The sequence below is a fragment of the Pezoporus flaviventris genome, unplaced genomic scaffold (genome assembly GCF_033815535.1).
Source record: "Pezoporus flaviventris isolate CSIRO_AGI_PZ_B2104156 unplaced genomic scaffold, CSIRO_AGI_Pfla_v1 ptg000031l, whole genome shotgun sequence".
Classification (NCBI taxonomy): domain Eukaryota; kingdom Metazoa; phylum Chordata; class Aves; order Psittaciformes; family Psittacidae; genus Pezoporus; species Pezoporus flaviventris.
The window spans coordinates 14,301,022-14,319,804 of NW_026892579.1; the positions used below are offsets into that span (position 1 = coordinate 14,301,022).

Here is an 18,783-nt window from a genome sequence, read left to right on the forward strand (position 1 = left end):
ATCAATATGTATCATAAAGGTTCTGCTGAGAATTGGATTGAGTAACTGGAGTAAATATAAATCTAGTCTGAATGTGACAGAATAGCAAATTTACAAAACTATACATAGCTGGGATCTGGATGGGGGAACGACTATAGTTAGACTTCTTTTATTATACCCTCTGCCTGTAAGCACAGGAAACATTAAATTGTGGGGAGAGAAGAGCACAGAGGGGAAAAGAAGTTTATAGCTCTTCTCTAGGAAGTCTATGAATCAAGATTTTTTGCCCCTGATTCCTGAATTAAATAACAAAATGAAACAAATGTCATACCAAAAAGAGTGTACCAACTTCATTAATACTGCACGTAGCCTCCCTGCCCAGATCAGAAATACCAGGAAGCATGCTGCCTAGAAGGGGAGGTCAGTTGCTTCTCTTACACAAGAGTGTAAATGAACAGAAGTGTTGTTACTCATTCCTTTGTTAAAACTGGGACATGGGATGAAGACACACAAAGCTGAGTTCCAGGGGCAAAATATCACTCTGGGGACGATTCCGTGCCATGTCTTCCACTACCACAAGCTTCTGAAAAGATTATAATTGCTGAAGGATTGAAGTTATAGCCCAGACACTTCAGGGTCTTATAAACTGGAAGCTGAATGCTGAATTTTCCCAAAACATCCCCATGGCAATGTGGATGCGCACAGATGCAACACAGCTTTGGTTTATCTTGCTTCAAAGGCAAACATTAGCAACTGAAGCAGCAAATACCCTTTGAGAGGAAGGTGGATTTATGAGGTTTGTTGACCATCTTTTCAGTTTTCCTATGAGAAGTAAAAGAGGAATAACTCTGGTAACAGTCAGATGGCCAAAAGAGAAGACAAGAGACACCAAATGCATGTCAATACCTGAAATTACGTAATAAATGATCTCATATTTACTTTGACACAAATTTTGTTCAAATGTTTTCTCCTTCTTTCTCTTCCTCTCAGAACAAAACCAGGATAGAATACAAAGTGCTGAATCTGTGAGGAAATGACTAGTTGTTATTTACTCCACTGCAAAAACAGCTCTAGAGAACCTCATTTTTCTAGAGAAAGGTGTGAAAGCATTTTCATGCTGCATTTCAAACTCAGTTCCAGTTCACAAGCCTTCTGCATCAATTCTCAGCTAAATGTCATAAATTTCCATTTCAAAATAGCAGTCTGTTTTTTCACTATAATCCTTACTCACCCAGTCTTTCTTCAATCCCTCCAGTCACTGGGGTGAGCTTGCTTGCATTCCACATGCGGGCAGAACACAGCACTTGTGTAAATTCAAGCACATGAATAACCCCACTGAGGTAAGACCTTGGTACTGACCCTTCATAGTTATACTCTGCTGTGTTTTCCCATGTCTTCAAATTAATTCAATTACAAAGAAATAAGAGGCAAAAAAAGATTATAAGAGGTGTGTGGGGGGGTTATGTTGGATATACTAGAAACCACATTCCTGAAGCCTTCCTTTTCTTCAGACCACAGAGTTCAGAGGCAACTTTGAAATTCAAGACTCTTTTGTGGTTTTATATAACTAACTTGTACTTATGCTTAGTAAAATAAGCGCAAACAGAAAATCGCTTAACATCTGATTTTTGTTCTGTTCATCTGCATGTCTTCTTGCTACTGTTAGGAAAAAAAAAACAAAACTGCATCATTTTAAAACCACACTCAATGTTTCGACAAAAGCAGACTTTTCCTTTTGAGTAAGTCTTCCTTGCTACCCCCACCCCAACATTAGCCTTTGCCCTATTCTGTAAAAAATCTGTGAGGCTGGATTCTAGCAAAAACTGAAGAGCAGTCATGTTATATTCTAATTTCCCTTCAAACAAATCTAATGGTTGCACAAAAAGTTCTGACAATTTGTTCTGAGTTTTTACATGCTATACACAAAATCATCACTGAATAGAGTTAAATATCATAAATATGAATAATCAGGAAAGTCTAAATAATTCTGAAATGCTCATGTAAGATACTTCCAGTTGACGAGTATTCTGACAGTTGCGCATAAAGTGAATTAGCATAAGCATTATGTTACTTGTATTGTAAAGATACTAACGTCTTAATGTAATCAGTGCAGTAATGAAGTGATGAGTCATTGCCCTACGAAAATGACCAAGGAGTCTGGAAAAGGCTAACAAACACTGTAGTCCATAAAGATACCCTGCTCTTAGTATTATCTCAAGAATTAATGAGACCTGTCTCCACTGTTACAAAAGTAGACAGAAAGAGGTGCTCCATCTTCAAGGCTTTCTTTGCACTGAGGCGTTTCTTAAAGCTGATCAATTCTACCTTACTGGATTTGGCACAGTTTGGAGCAGTAAAGCACACCAGCAATCAGCAAGTTGACCACTTTGTTGTCCAAGCCCCTCTCTGGTAAATGAAACTAAAAAGGCCAGTGCTTCATTTAGCACTGCTCTTCCATGCCACATCACACTGCTACTACTGCAAGAGGGTGCAGTTCTGGAAAAAATAAAAGGAGAAACAAAAAAAAAACCCAGAAAACAAAAACCACACTTCACATCTACTAATTAAATTTAATCTCCTTGTGGAACCTGCTTCTGGGGTGAGGTAATTCAAAGGATCCTCATTTGTACAACAGAATTTTCTCCTAGCTTTTTCCTGTGCAAGACCCATTTTTCTCTGCTTTTTTGGGTCTGAATGACTAAGCTTTTCTACAGTCTCTTCTCAAGAAAACATTTTTTTCTTCTGTCCAAGGAACAGCTGGGGGAACTAGCCCTTTAATGAATAACTTAAAATACAAAGTTAAATGGCTTTATCTTCAAGCTTGTCCTAGGGCAACTATTATAAGTCTAACCTTTCTATAGCTGTGAATCCAGATAAGTTTCTCAATTCTCTCTGCATCTGCCCAGACACAAATGTGTATGCATATGCCTCTGCTATGGTTCACAGTTGCTGCCTCAATACCTACTCTGATTTCCCAAAGCAGCGCTGAACATCAAGGTGAAAAAGGTCACAAGCCATGAAAGGCACTTTCAGAAGGGCAGGGAGAACTTCATCATTTGGGTTTTTTTGGTAAGACAGATAGCATCCCAGACTCAGTAAGATTATTGTACTTACTATAGAGGTAACAAAAACAACCCAAAACCAACCCAAACCAGGCAGTTCCTTACAGAGCAATCCTGCCTGGCACAGTCTTTACCACAGACACATATCCCATAAATCACCATCCCTTCTCCATCTTGCTGCTTCTTTAACCTTATGATGACTCTCCCGAATCTGGGGTGCTCCTTGGCAACCTCACCTAGAAAGCTTTAGTTTCTCCTTTCAAATCACTCTTCAGATGCTTTCCTAAAGCTCCTTTCCTAAACAAAGAGATGTGAAGCTCATACCTAAAACCCAAGGGACATTTATACAAATCCACTGGGTACAATTAGGCAGATTGAGAATTAAACAACTGCTTGTAACCACTGCTGTAGGTAGTTCCTTGCTTTGGCAGCAAGAACCAGGCATTGTTGGGTTTAATTACTCAAAAATCCCACTACAGGATCATTTTAAAATATATTGTTGCCTCTTCCACAAGATGGAGTGCAGTGATAATATCTGAGGATTTTCAGATTCAATCAATATATCACATCTCCCCTGTGCTAGAAAAAGTCTTTAAAGACTTTAGTCAACCACAGCAATACAAATCAGAAGGCCCAGTGGGGCAGTTTCTCACTGGTTAGTTATGCTTATTTCAGATGGGAGGAGTTCAGAGTGCATCTCAGAAAACAAATTCCACAAGATTTTTTTCTTTCTATACTCAAAACAAGGAGTAGAACTTAACAGGGGTTCTCCTGTGATGGGAAATTACAACAAAAAAGTGCTCACACCACTTGTTAAAGAAGATGTAAGAATAAAAAAATAGTTTTACTTGCTCAAGAATTCTTTACGCAGCCAGAAAGAATAGCTTCCTCTCTGCATTTGCCTTGCAGTTCTCAACCATAGGCTTGTGTGTGCAGTGCAGCTGAACTCAATCAAGAGTTGCACTTCTCAAAAGTCAAAGCAGTATCAGTGGATGTAGCAGTTAACATCCTGCTAGCATCTATCACATCAGCTTCATGCTGAAGAGATCCATTTGGGACACTGAGAAGCTTCCTTATTCTCCTGTGTTCTGAGTTCACTGTGAGCAGTTGTGACATGATGTAGTGACCTACTGCTAGCAATAAGGTAAACTCAGTTTGAATAGAAAAAGGAATTGTGAAAGACATCCTGGCTCAGACATCAAGTTCTGTAACACAATACAGAGTTTTCCTATCAGTTTGTATCCTTGTACATCCATTTAATATGATAAAGTGAGTCTTGCCAATAATGTATGTTTTAACTATGAAAATAAGACAACTAGCTAAAAGCACAATAAGCTACCCTGAACCACATAGATTTTGGTATGAAATTATGGTCTACTGCCTTGAACATCTCGGCATCAGTAGTCACCCTATTCTAGGCTGCAGGTGGTACGGCTGCTACATACTGTGTGACCTCAGCATTGCAACTATACCCTATTTGGCAAATCTTCCTCCTTACTGTGTTAGCAGTGTGGGCAATGAGGATACATAATAGCTTAGTCCTTAAAAATCAGCCACTATAAATTTATATAATTGAGACAGCGACTCTGAAATCTTTTATGTTAATTTTCCCTTTATGTACACAAGGACTGCAATACTACCACATATACTTGACCCTGCTGAGGTCAAGTCTGGAGTACTGTGTCTGGTTCTAGGCTCTTCAGTACAAGAAAGACAAGGAGCTACCTGAGAGGGTCCAGTGGAGGGCTGCAAGAATGATCAGGGGTTTGAAGCATCTCTCTCATGATGGTAGATTGCAGGACCTGGGCCTGTTTAGTCTGGAGAAGACTGAGAGGGGATCTCATTCATTAATGCGTATAAGTATCTCAAAGGCAGGTGCCAAGAGAATGGTGCCAGACTCTTCAGTGGTGCCCAGCAACATGATGAGGAGCAATGGCCATAAACTAAAACACAAGAAGTTTCACCTCAACATTAAACAGAGGAAGTTTAGATTGGATATAAGGAGGAAATTCTTTCCTGTTAGGGTGGTGAGGCACTGGAATGGGTTGCCCAGGGAGGTTGTGAATGCTCCATCCCTGGCAGTATTCAAGGCCAGGTTGGACGAGGCCTTGGGTGACATGGTTTAATGTGAGGTGTCCCTGCCCATGGCAGGGGGGCTGGAACTAGATGATCTTAAGGTCCTTTCCAACACTAACTATTCTATGATTCTATAAGGAAGAACTTCCTTCACGTTGAGGATGGCAGACCACAGGAACAGGCTGCCCAGAGGGCGTGGAGTCTCCATCTCCGGAGACATTCAAAACCTGCTTGGACACTTTCCTGTGTAACCTGACGCAGGTGACCCTGCCTTGGAAAGGGGGTTGGCCTAAATGATCTCCAAAGGCCTTCCAACCCTGGGTGGGTGATATTTTCTATATTCTTCTATGATATTTTAGACCCAGCCCAGTAGAAGACTGGGAGCTCTGCGTTTGTTGCTCCTGCCCTCAGCGTTTCTTTCAGCTGGCTCTGCAGAAGCGGGGTCTCCAGCTGTACAGGCACAGCCGCTGGACGCCTGGCGGTGGGACACGAACGGGAGCGGGGCAAGGGAGGGGAGACAATGGGAGGGGGTCGAGCCTCGCCGCCCCAGCGCAGGGCACGGAACTCGCGAGGGCAGGCGCACCCATCCACCCACCCACCGCCCCGGTGCGGGGGCCGCCGGAGCCGCTCGGCCGGAGCGTGCGCGCGTCCCGGGTGGGCGGAGCCGTAGTCGCGGCGCGGGCGGCGCTCGGCGGCGCTGTAGCGAGCGGGACGGGTGGGCGCGGGGGAGGCTGCCGGTAGGCAGGCAGGGCAAAGCAAGGAAGGGCACGGCACGGCACGGCATAGAAAGGCAAGGCGGTGCTGGTTTGCCTGTCTGCCTCCTCCTGGGTCCGGCGGTTCCGCGGCGTTGCCTGTGCGGCAGAGCCGCCACCGAAGCGAATGGGGAGGTGGCGCTGAGCGAACTGCCCTCCGCGGGGCTCGGCAGCAGAGGGCAGCGGCGCGGCGGGCTAGCAATGCCCCTCGCTCTCCTGCTTGCGCTGACCTTCTTCCTCCTTTTCCCGCTCCCGGCTTGGAAGCTTTTGTTTTCCCCGGCCGCTGCGATGGCAGGAAACTTCCCGGAGAGAGCTCAGGCCGGGCTTGTGCTGCGCTGGGCTCCGCGGGGCACCGGCCACGCCGTGAGGTGAGGAGAGGCATTGCGCCGTAGTTGGCGCTGGATCCGCCGGCGGCTGTTCGGCGAGGCTGAGCTGCGGCTGCCCCTGCTCCACAGGGGGCGGCAGTCTGGGCGGCCAGAGAAGGCAGAGTTGCAGCAGAGACCGCGAAGAGCCGCGCACGGTTGTGCCGGTTCCTCTAGCCGGGGTCCCACGGCCGGGAGGGGAGTACCGGGGGTTCCTGCCCGCGGGCTGGGTCGCTTAGGAGATCGGCGCCCTGAGGAGGCCCAGAACTACCGGGCGCCCCCTCTCCCAGAGCCGTTGGTGGGTAACGGTCGGCGCCGTGCGGGCTCGGCGGCGGCTGAGGGGAGGCGGCAGGCGGGTGCTTCTCCGGGGCAGAGCGGGGCCCGGGGGCGGGACCGCCGCCAGCCCCGGGCGGGAGTTCTCAGCCGTGTCCTGTGGCCGTGCGGGCACCGGTGGGGACTTTCCTCCGGTGGTGGGGCCGCCCTTCCGGCTTGGGCTCCATCCCTGAGAGTTGGCGTCTCTCGCTCTCCGAAGCTCTCGGGCTGGGTGCCGCCGTGCGGGTCACCGCGGGGTGGAGGCGGCCCTTCTCTCCCTGCGGCGGGATGGTTCGGTCGGGCACGGCGGGGCTGGCGGACCTGCTCCTCAGACTTCTGGTCGTGCATAACTTGATCGCGGAGAACCCGCCGGTGTCTGGTGCGGTGTGCGTGTTTCCCTTCATGTGGGGAGTCGCTCCTGGGCAAAGAGAACTGTCTCACTTCAAAAATACCAGTTGTTCTTTACCTGCTTATGTAAATACGTAATTTTTATGTGGATGTTCCACACAGTTTACATCATACTTGATTTTTAGCAGTCAGCTGATACAGTGCAGCTTAATATATAACAAAGCATATCGTAAAGTTTTCCTTGTAAATAAGTAAAAACACTTTTCCAAGAAAACGGTGGATTTGCATAAAGATGCAGGTGACATGCATATTTTAAATAGTCAGAGCTAGGAATAGCTGGCAAGTTTGATCCATGCCCAGGAGGGTTGTTAAACAAAATTGTTTGTCCTCACTGAAAACATGAATGTTTAAGTAGTGGCAAATGTGTTTTGCTCAATGGATTTTCTGTGGGACATCCTATGCATTCTGTCATTAGAGCAAAGGCAGCAGAGGTATCTGGTTATGAAAGGGGCAGTTTTAAACAGACCAATTCTAGATATCTGAAATAAAGAGATTTCAAAGAGTATTGATAACACACAATAGCTGTGTATTGACAGTTGTCACATGTGTTTTTACTGTTTTTGCACAGTTATCTGTTGTGAAAAATGTACTTGCCAGCATTAGCTGGAGCTATGTTTTCAGGATAACGTAATAGATTCACTAGTAATTATGTTTAGTCTACAGAAGCAGATTTGTTGATGACTAGTAATTAGAATAATAATTGTTTCTAAGTAACTCTCATTTTAAATATTTACTGCGATGATGATCTGCCCTCAGAAACCCAGCTTCTTATGCGATTTTGTGACACTCCTTTATTAGAGTAGCATTCCTGTAAAAGCATATGCTAAATGTATAGAACTTTGTTTTTTAAACGAGAAAATAAATGAGACTGGATTAGTAGATGATGTGCAAGGTCTGCCTGCTCAGAGGAAATGGGAAGAAGCCAAGATGAGCTCTGCTAATTTGTAGTTTTCTTGTATACTACAATGTGTAGATGACTTTTGTCGGATGGTGCTAACCAGGGTCTGCTTGTATGCTTCATTGCATGCACTACTTTTAAAGTCTTCCTCGAAGAAGCCTGGAGAGGCTATGGCTACTTCTCTACCAGTTAATTAAATGTACCCAATACTCTTTTCTGATCCTGAAGCTAGCTGGCATGGTTTAGCCCTTGTCTTATCTGCTAAACTTTCCTGCCTTCAAAAACAGGATAGCTGAATGCAAGCTACTGGTTGGGACTGGCTTCTGGGTAGTGTTAAATCCAAAATCATGACCCAGAATTGCATAGGAGAGCTGTAGCTGGCCTGGGTTAGAAGGATGCTGTGTCTATCAGTTCAGCAGTCCTCATGACTTGAGTTCCATTTCTCACGAGTGGTTCCTGGCATAGCTGGATTTACTAGTGGAGGCATAGACTATCGGTAGTGTTGTAAGGAGCCTCTCTTAACTCTGCTCAATCATAGTGATCTAATTTCCCTGCATTGAGGATCTCTGGCACTATAAAATGCTGCTTTTCATAGCTGGCTGCTTGGAACTGTCAGGGCTGCTTTCTTCTGCACTTGTGCAGGGGGATGAAGAGGGAGTAGGTGGAGCTTTGGTGGCTTTCCCATTTGCCCATAAGGGAGGGGTAAACAGATCAGGGAAAGGCTTGTTCTGCTTATCCAGAAATGTACTCCCAGAGCAGTGCATGTCTGTAAGCAGTCCTGATGGCTAGATGTGAACATGTCTATGGCCTGCATTCTCATGCTGTTTTGCTGCTTTCCTCCTTATTTTACTACAAGTAGCAACTTGGACAGGGCAAGTTTTGTTGTTTCATTGTTTGGTTTTTGTTTTGTTTTGATGCTCTGAGGAATATTTACTTCCAGGTGCCTGGAGAGATTACTGGCCTGTTAAAATCATTGTGGACTCTCCCCATGCTTGTGGTCATCTTCTGTCACTGAAATCATGAAGTTACATAGGCTTTGTTCATAACGTTTCTGGAAATGTGCGTTTTGGTTCATGTTTTTGCAGCATCGAATTGTTTGGTTCAAGAATGGACTTACGCATGTGCGTTGTATTTTACACTCTGCCTGCTTTTTGAGTATTGTTATGTGTAATTTCACACAGTAGTCTCATAAATAAATTTCAAAGCAATTCTAAAGGATGTCAGACTTACTTGTCACAAATGAGGAAAGTGAGGAAACAGGAAGTATGACTATTTATCTAAGGCATCCTGGAGTCTCAGGTTGGTTGATCACTCAGGTTACACTACCTCTCATAGACATAAAAAATACTTTAATACAATGATGTATAATTTTTTTCCTCTATATTTGCTAACCTGACCAGTAGTCCAGTTTGAACTAGATAGGAAGATTGTTTAGTCGCCTCATTTCCAGTAGAAGATCATGCTTAGATACTTGCCCAAATGTTATGTATGTTGTGGGACTTGGTAAATGCTTTACTTTCCAAACAGGCAGCTTGTTTTAGTGACATCTGAAATGTCAGGTTTTTTTGAATGAAACCTCATAAAATACAAATCTTAATACTGAGACATTTCAATACATACTGTAGGAAAAAGGTGAGCTATTCTTCTGCCTCTGTGAAAAAACACTGAGTCAGTAAGGTGTATTTATACTTAGGCACATGTTGAAATGTCTGAGGAGCCCTACTGGTTTGAATGGCGCTTAGAGAAATCTCTTCTATTACTGTAACCTAATTTACTTCAATCTAGATGTATATGATACACACGCTGTGTTTGAAAGAGTATTGTCAAGACGACATAATAACAAAAGTGTTCTGAAATGTAAAGCTTTGAAGTGGGGAATATGTGGCCTTTGGGAGCTGTGGTTTATACTATCTAGGATCTGATTTTTTTCAGAGCACTTTGCATCTTAAATTGGGCAACAAAAATGAGTGTATGGTTATGATTTTTGCATCAGGTTAAAACTTAAACAGGGGAAGTTTAGGTTGGATATAAGAAAGAAATTCTTTCCTTTTAGGGTGGTGAGGCATTGGAATGGGTTGCCCAGGGAGGTTGTGAATGCTCCATCCCTGGCAGTGTTCAAGGCTAGGTTGGATGAAACCTTGGGTGGCATGGTTTAGTGTGAGGTGTCCTTGCCCATGGCAGGGGGGCTGGAGCTAGATGGTCCTTTCCAGCCTTAACGATTCTATGATTCTGTCTCTTCCTGATTTTCTTTTCCTTAGAGTTATTAAAACAAGGTTTGAGTTGTGTTGATTAAGTATGACATGGTGACACAGAATAGTTGTGGAGAAAGCAATGCTTTGAACAGTTGTCTTGGTGAGCAATGTGCCTTCTAAAGGAAGGTGGTTTCTGTATGGATAAGTAGTATTTAGTCACGTAGTTAAAGTCAATGTCATAGTGTTTGATTACAGTTCAGTAATGGCTACTTCTCAAAGTCTTCAGAGCTTGACTTTTAAACATTGATAGTATTCATTTTTTAGCAGTTTTTAGGTGTGTAATTTTCCAAGTGCCTTTTTTGCTTTTGTCATGGTGGGTTTTTTTTTTGTTTGTTTGGTTTGTTTTGTTTTTTCCCCACCCCTAAAGCAAATGGCAGCAAAAGGATTATTTTTTCTGGGGTATCTTTGATCACTTCTTGTGTCCTTAGCAGAGTTAGAACCTCTGAATGCCAGTTCAGGCTGAATCTATCTGAGCTGTAGCATTAGGTCGTGATCCATACCTGGATTGACAGTGAAGGGATGCTTTATACATGGATTACAAAATGACTGCATTACCACATTATTTTTATATAGGATAATATAGCTGGCTTAGAGGATCGTTTCCATTCTGCGGCTTAGTTTCCATTCTGCTGTCCACAGGGCAGTACTGTTTGGTAACTTTGTTTACTCTGCAATGTTTTAGGGACCTCTTACTGACCTATTTCTTCTGGTCTGTCTTGTTCCCAGCTGCTTCCTGTGTTTTTCTTGCAGATCCTTCTCTTGTTTGATTTTAATATGTAATTCCTACTTGCTAATCACTTTATTTGGACAGTTAGAATATTTTATGCTGATCTAGTTTGCAGCTCTCTAGTTGCATGGGTCAGGTCAAGAAAGCAAAGGGGAAACAGGCTTTCATATCCAGCACTCAGTTATAACAGGCTGTGGTGAAGGAATAATCGCTGTTATATCTGAAGTGGGCTGAGGCTGGAGCATAGAACTACAGGATAATTGAGATGGAAGAGACCTCAGGAGGTCACACAGGTCACTACTCTGCTCAGTGCTTAGCCAGATTGAAACTTAGGTGAGGTTATTCAGATCATGTCCACTTGCTTTCTGAGTATCCTCAAGGATGGAGGCTCTGCAGCCTCTATGAGTAACTTATTCCAGTGTTTGACCACTCTCACTATGAATTTTTTTTTCCCCTAAGGCCTACCCAAAGTTACCATATTGTGGCTTGTGTGCATTGTCCCTTGTCCTATGCTGTGAACCACCAAGAAGAGTCTGGTTCTTGCACTCATTAAAAACAACAGATTTTTTTCAGATGCTTAATAACACACTTTGAGGAATACATTTAACTTGTCAAACAGGTGAAAACCAATCCTCTTCAAGCCAGTCTTTTACACCTTATTCAATAGCATGCTGATCAAATCCAATGAATGATGTTCTTTTTCTTTTTCTTTTCAATGTGGGCAAAATAAAAATGTTTTGCTGGCCTTGTTTTCTGAAACCACTGGGGTGTTTGAAATTTCTCCTTTCTTTCTCCCACGTGATCATGTATTGTAGTTTCCAGCAGGTGCTTGCCTCATTATGTGCAGTGAATGGATGCTGGTGGTTTAGGAGGTAGATCTGTCTCCAGTCTGAGCTTCTGAAAGCTAGCTATCTTGTCCTGTGGTTTGGGGTTGGGTTTTTCTTTTTTCCAACCTCATTAGGTCGATGGACCCCTACATAGCAAATTTAAACCCACTTACAATTGGCTACCTTTCAGGGATCTGTTAGAAATAATCTGCAGAGGACTATGGTGATGCTGAGGTAGTTTCAAGTAGCCTTCCAGGCACAGTCAATGGAGAAAAAATAAGCTTGTTCAGAAAGTGGTTTATCCCACCTACGGCTGAATTACTTCCTCTGTGTCTGCTTTGTATCATGAGAGTCTTAATGATGTTTTTAGCCTTGCTGTCCAGCTTTTAGGTCAGCTGTATTTAAGTAAGGTTAATCCTTAGTGAGCGCCTTCACAGTCCTTTGTTTTCTTATAATTATTCAATATATAGTCACATGCCCTATGTACAACCCATTCTGAATGCTTAATAATTAACTTCAGTGTTTGTTTTTTCTGTGGTGGTGTTCATCCCTATAATATCTCAGTTCTTCAGGAACGTTAAATTATTTTTGTTACCTCACTATTTTGTGCAAGCTATCTTCTCATTTTAAAGATAGAAAATGGAAAAAAAAGTGATAGAAAAAGGTTCACAAACAAGAGGTGTTCTGTTTGGCTTGCTTTGAGCACAAGGGGAAAACCTTGCAACAAAGTGGAGAAAATATGTGTATTTTTAATGCAATTTGTGAAATAATAATCCTGTCTTTCTAAAGATGTCTTAGAACTTCAAAACCTGACATAACTTAGAAGTGGTTATTGCTATAACCTCAGTAGTGTAATTCACAAAATTATCCCTTTCAAATGATTGTACAAGGTTCATTGTGTGTAATGACAGAAAAGAAAGTATGATGTCTTGTGAAAAACATAGACGACTTTTTTTGTCAAAGACTTGAAAAGTAATGTGAAAACACATGATATTATGTGTTGATTAAATTTTATCTTCAGTAGATAGTACTCCAACGAGCCCTCTATTACTTGATCATTTTGATTTAGACTCTTCTGTCAGTTTGTCACTTCTGAATTTTCTCTAGATGTTTTTCTGCAGTCTTACTTGGTATTTGTGGATGTGTTTAGAAATACATACATGTAATGCATTCAGGATTTTTTTTCCCTGTATCGCTAACTGTATGTGTATATGCTTTTGCATAGATAAACTCCAGAGTGCAGGTAATTATTTCAAGTGCATTTGTATCCAGATTTCCTGTTCTTTGTCTTACTACTGAAATGATTTTAAGAAACAAAATAAAAAATCTCCAAAAATCCAAACTTCCTACATCTAGCTAAAGACATGCCATGAAAATTTGAAGGAATAGGAGTGTTATGTTTGCACTTCATTCTCTCAGCAGTGCACACATGCACCCTGGTACCCCAGACCTTCATATGCTTGTATTAAATACTCAAAAAATCAGTGCATGGCCTGGAGAGGAACTATCTAGGGTTTATTTTGGGAAAAATCAATTGAGTAGCAGTGGAGCCTCCCAACTCTTGCCTTATTTCTGATCTGTAGGGTTCATGAGTTGGTAGAACTGAGAAGTTAATTCCATCTTTTCACACTACTGAATTCATTCAGCATGTCTGCTTAGGCTCCAAGTGTGTCATTTATGATAAGGAGGTGACATTTAAAAGAAATTTGGCAGTATTTAATACTGACTCATACAGACATGTTCGGAGTATTTATAACAGGGAGAGGTTGTACTATGCTTTACTGGTATCAGGACATCTGCTTCTGTCATAAGAAATTTCCATCGTATTTATTATGAGGATAGGGACAGGGCTAAGTACATTTGCTTACTGAAGTTAGGAGTCTCTTTCCTCCCCATGCCATTAATTTTGATAAGAAGGTAAGTTCTGATTGCATTTATCTTTTCTGGAAATAACAAATCAAAGCATAAACAATCAGTAGCACTTCTGCTGTTAAACTGTTAGATCCAAATGAACTGCATTAAATGCAAGGCCACCACAAATGACAGACTTGAAAAAGCGTCTCCACAGTACAGTGGCAAGAAGGTGATATACTTTGAGTTATCAGCAAGGCTGAAAATATTAATAGTCCCTGTATATTCACTCTGATTTCCCACTGTTTTCAAAGTCTGTATCTGTTCCTGGATATTCAGCTGTTTGAATAATCAATTACATTCTTCATTTCTTGATGCAAATATAAATGAGTATGAATTAGGCATTGGTTTAGGGACTGACCAGCCACTTTGGTGGTTTTCCAAGATTTTGCACTTCTAAAACAGTGAGGAACATAGATGGTCTTGTTTCTGTTATGATGTTTCATGGGATCCTGACAATCTCCAGAGCACACTGAGGATCCCAGCATCCTAACTCCAGGAGGGGAGGGCCTGGTGAATCACTCCTGGGGTAGGCTGGTGTCAGCTGTTGACAGGGTAATTTGGAACTCTGGAATGGACCTGTTAAGCATTATGCAGCTCTTATATAGAAGCGTACATCTGACTCAGTTTTTCAGGCAGCACAAATGTATGCAGGCTGATACAGATACATAGAGGTGTGGAGTTCATACACAGTACTGTTAAGAAACAAGGTAATTAAAATAGGTGTCTGAAACAGTCTAGAAGAATTTGCTTTCCTGAAATGCATGTTCCATCTGACTGCTGAGTAAGCTTATTTTATTACCTCAAAGCTGTGTTGAAGCCTGAGTAGGAAGAGAATGTGTGTGTGTGTGGAAAACAGATACTAATAAGGAAACAGACTTCCTTAAGGTCTTAAATTGGGGCTTCAAATTGATGAGCACTTACCAAAGTTGCCAGACATTGCCAAAAGGCCTACCCAGTTCATTACCCAGCCAGATCACTGCTGTGTTCCAGGTATTTCAAATAGCTGTTGTCAACATCATGAAAAAGATAACTCATTCCTTGAAAACATTTTCAAAAATACATGTAGTCAACTGTATTTATCAGTTGATTAACAGCCTCTTACCTGAGAAATTGGTGTGGTCACTCATACAACATATCATAGTTTAAGATTAAACATATAAGTGATTTTAGACTAGTATTTGTGAATACAAAAGAAATTTAACCCATTTCTTCCCTCACCTGGGAGAAAAGGTGAAGAACTGTCATTGATTCTGTCTGATATAGTCAGCCTGCTTCTTTCTTGGAACTAACCACCACCAGAGAATCTGAAAAATGTTGGTTGTAGTTAACAGTCATGTGGGACTTGTTTGAACGAAGCATCAGGCATCTAGAGCAAGTGCTACTGTAGTAAGTGTTTCCTAGAGGGATGCCAGCCAATGAATAGCTGTGAGAAACACTGCTCAGTACATTGCCTGAGGAGACTACTGATTTATGAAAGCTCAAATCTCTCTTCAGTTGCTGTCAGCAGGTGAGGCAATATGGTCTGTATGCCACCACTGTATAGTATAGTGAGGCAAAGCTAAGCAGGTTTATATCTGAAACGGTTCACTGTATGGCAAAACCATTCTCTGGATTAAAGACTGCCTTGCTGGTTATGGGTCTTTGAGGTGTAGGCAATGAGGAGATTGTTCTGCTCTTTGTAACTGATTAATATGCCTGTTAAGTAAGAACTGAACTTCCTTTTACCAGGTTAGAGTTGCTACAGTCATGCAAAATAGTGTATGGTTAAGATGCATTCTGCAATTTTAAGTTGCATCCATTCATACTGGTTCTAGAAGGCCTGATGCTCTCCAGTTTTGTTTTAGCTTGGCTACAGTATCAGGGAATTGCTAGTTATTCCTTAGTCTCTGAACTAGCTTTCCTAAATATTTTGAATTTGCAATTTTTATGCTGTTAATGTTAAACATAAATGTTGTGTTGGGGACTGGATTTTTATTTTAGTTTGTACAGAGGATATTTATAGTTTTAGATGCAAAAACCTGAAAAGTATTTTTAAGACACCTGGCTCTACTTTGTAATGTGGTTAACTTTCATCAGGTTTTGTGGGGGGGGGGGGTTGTCTGGTTTTGGTGGGGTTGTTTTTGGTGTGGTTTTTTTTTTTTCCTGCCATTAATAGCATTGCATCGCAGGTCTTTCAGATTACTTCTCTCAAAAAAGCCTGAAGAGAACAGATTGACCTCGCGCAGTTCTGAAACATCCTTCAGCTGGGCATAGTGGAACAAAGATGAGAGAAATTATTTCATTCTGAAATTCTTAGTGGAAGATGGTATACAAGATCGCTCCCTCTCAGAGCCAGGACTTGGGTCTTCAGGAGCATCAGGAAAGAGATTCTATTCTAACACCCAGAAGTTGAAAGACTATGCCATTCTCAGTATGTGAATTGCTTATTCAAGCTGGAGCAGGGAGTTTGCGAGAGAGTGTGTGTGTGTGTTAAGAACATTATTGCCTTTCTAGATTCATTTATGTGCTCACTAATCAGGGTGACTCTATGCTGTTTAAAATATAAATGTTTTTGAGCCTATTTCCGGTGTACAGGAGGATATGGTTTGGGAATTTAGCTTTCTGCAGCCAGATGGATTATAGTGTTGCTAAGGAAACAGACTATAAATGAAGTGGCAGCTGAGTGTCCCTAGAATATCAGACTGCTTGAAGCTGGTATTTTAAACTCATTTAGGTGGGTAGATAAATTGATGATGTGGTGAGAAGTTAATTTCCTCTATTTTATGGTTTGTTAATTTTCATTGCTTTGTTAGTATTTACAGAGGATACCTTCACTTCCCACTCATACCACCTGATGTGTGGCTCACTGAACAAAAAAATTTGCAGTTAAAATTAGAAAATGGACAAGAGCTGTACAGTAAAACAGATCCTAAAATAATCATTAAAACTACTGCTCAGCGCATAGATAATGTAACAGAGACCTGGTAGCAGTATGGTCCTGAAAAACAGGGGCTAGGAAGGCCGCTGAGCTTCTTCAAACTACATGGGGAAGAATAGAGCTTCTACAGACCTGGTAAAGTTAGATTTTGTACTTCATGTATAAGCTGCTTAAAATAGGTTATACCCATTTGATTTACATATGTGAAGTAGCAAGTAAATTGAATTGTATTTTTGAGAGTTGCTCTGACAAAGAAGAGGTCTTGTCTCTTTTTTCTAATGCTTTTTGCTGAAAATGCATCAGGTTTCCAATCCAGGGTTATTGACTGATAGAGCAGGATTTTTTTTTCTTCCCGCCCCTCCGCCCCCCTGGAGGACAGCAAGCATAGCTCGGTCATTCTGGCTGAGCATGAGGCTATAGGAATAAAGACTTAGCTGAACCCAGAGGACAGAGAGCAACCACTGCTGTTGATAAGATGGGCTGATTGGACAAGGAGAAGGCAGGAAGATTTCTGAATAGCCTGAAATACCTGCAGACTTCAGCCTTGTAAAAGCGTGTAAGTATGATGTGGAGCCTCCCTGTCCCACTTACCAAGGTCTCCAGTGTAAGAGGTCAAGTAATGTGCCTGTTTCATATTGCTTGCTTTACTTTTAAGTGTGTTATATTCCTGCAGTTAAAATCCCTTCTTTGGAGCCTGATGGCCTTCAAAACTGAAATACTAGAGAAAGTAGTGGTGTCCATGTTCTCAGCATTGTGTGAGTTGTTTAAGATAAAAGGAATGACTAGACTGTATCTAGAAAGGATATATTTAGAGTTGCACCCACTTCTAAAAAAACCTGATGATAACAAGTGGATGGATAGTGAAAGGCAACACAAAAAACTAATGCAAGAGTCTGTTTTGAAGGTGTATCCCATGCATACAAAGGAGTAAATTCAAATATACAGGCAAATAGTTAGAACTTTATTCAGATGTGTGTGCCTATCTACTCAAAACGAGACTGATGTGGAGCGAATATGCATGAGTTTCACAGGCTATGTTTGCTTAAGAAGGAAAGGAATAAAACTGGGCTGGGAGGACAACAGGCAATGTTTGAGTCTGTAAAGCTTCAGAAATTTGCCCTAGCTACTTCTGTAACAAAAACGAGATCTGGAACGGTCTTTGTAAGACTGAAAATGGTAAGAACATGACAAGCAAATACAGTTTGTGAGCTAAATATGAAATAGAAGGCCAAGAAGGAATTTAAAGTACATATAGGTGGTTGGTAGAATTGCTGTTCTATGTTTTCTGGTTTGAAATGAAACTATTTTCAGTAAAATACATTCTGGAAAATGAGTCATTGTTCCAGCAGTGTTAAACCTCTTCAGCATGTGGTATTTAAACTGTTATTTAGAATACATTGCAGAGAACTGTTTCTGGTCTTTTCAAGCCAGGTGGGCAGCACATTGTGGAGATGGCATTAAGTGCACCATAAGTTTTCCCTCCATGTTTGTCATATGACTGGATTTAGCATATTTATGTGAGTACTGTCAATCTACATATGGATCAGGATCTGCCGGACGTCACTGGAAAGAGTAGCAAAGAGCAGGCTATAGCTGTCACAGCATGTAAATCATTACTTTTCCTTTTAATTGCCCCTTCAGGATTGAGACTTTAATTGTTATGGTGGCTGTTTACTCCCTGAAGGATGCTTTGCATCTTTCCTGAAAGTCTCTTTCTCATCTTCTGACAAATTGTGTGCATGTTGTGTGGTGGAAGGGGCTGTAGCACCCATGAGAAAGCTGGCAACAAAGAGGAAGCTGTAGGTTGGATTAACTGTTGCTGCAAAGTGCCCATAGGAAAGGGACAGTAGGAAGAAGACAGCAAGCCTGATGAAAATGTTCTGAGGGATTAATTGTGGCTCTTTTACTGTTGATTGAACTGGAATGAGAAGTGTTTTGAGGGAACGAAGTAAATGTACTGTACTGTAGCCAGGTGTGCCAGAGCAAGTCTTGTTAAAGTGAATCTTTTTTGTGTAAACAAAATAATGATGTATAAACAAATAATTTTGGCTTTTATTGCAGAGATTTTTTAGAAATATATATATGTTTATATTCAACAAGATTTTAAATGGAAAAAAATGTTAATTATTTGATAGGCAAAAAATTCTCTAGAATTTATTTTTAGCAGCTACGTGAGTGGAAGGGAGCTGCTACCAGAAGCTTGGCTATTATGTCTGGAGAAGGAGAGTGGTTTTGATAGAAATAAAGAGAAAATAATCAGAAGATAAGACAAAAATATTTAACTTTAAATCAGTCCC

At 41.6% G+C, this 18,783-nt stretch overlaps 1 protein-coding gene and 1 long non-coding RNA gene across 4 annotated transcripts in view; one reads left to right on the forward strand and one right to left on the reverse strand.

The window, feature by feature from the left end:
* Positions 1-657: 657 nt before the first annotated feature.
* On the reverse strand, positions 658-4,000 carry LOC133273425 (uncharacterized). The gene is made up of 2 exons (XR_009744789.1): positions 3,278-4,000; positions 658-2,475 (listed from the first exon to the last, which is right to left on the reverse strand). It is a non-coding gene; the product is annotated as an uncharacterized LOC133273425 (long non-coding RNA).
* A 2,100-nt stretch (positions 4,001-6,100) lies between these two features.
* Positions 6,101-18,783, forward strand: part of GPR63 (G protein-coupled receptor 63) — a 32,088-nt gene continuing 19,405 nt past the window's right edge. For 2 of the 3 annotated variants that reach the window (XM_061460265.1, XM_061460263.1), the window contains exon 1: positions 6,101-6,237. The gene's annotated coding sequence lies outside the window, so the exon portion shown is untranslated. Of the gene's footprint in view, positions 6,238-15,743; positions 15,980-18,783 lie in introns of those variants that run through there. The other variant, XM_061460264.1, reaches the window with a different exon arrangement.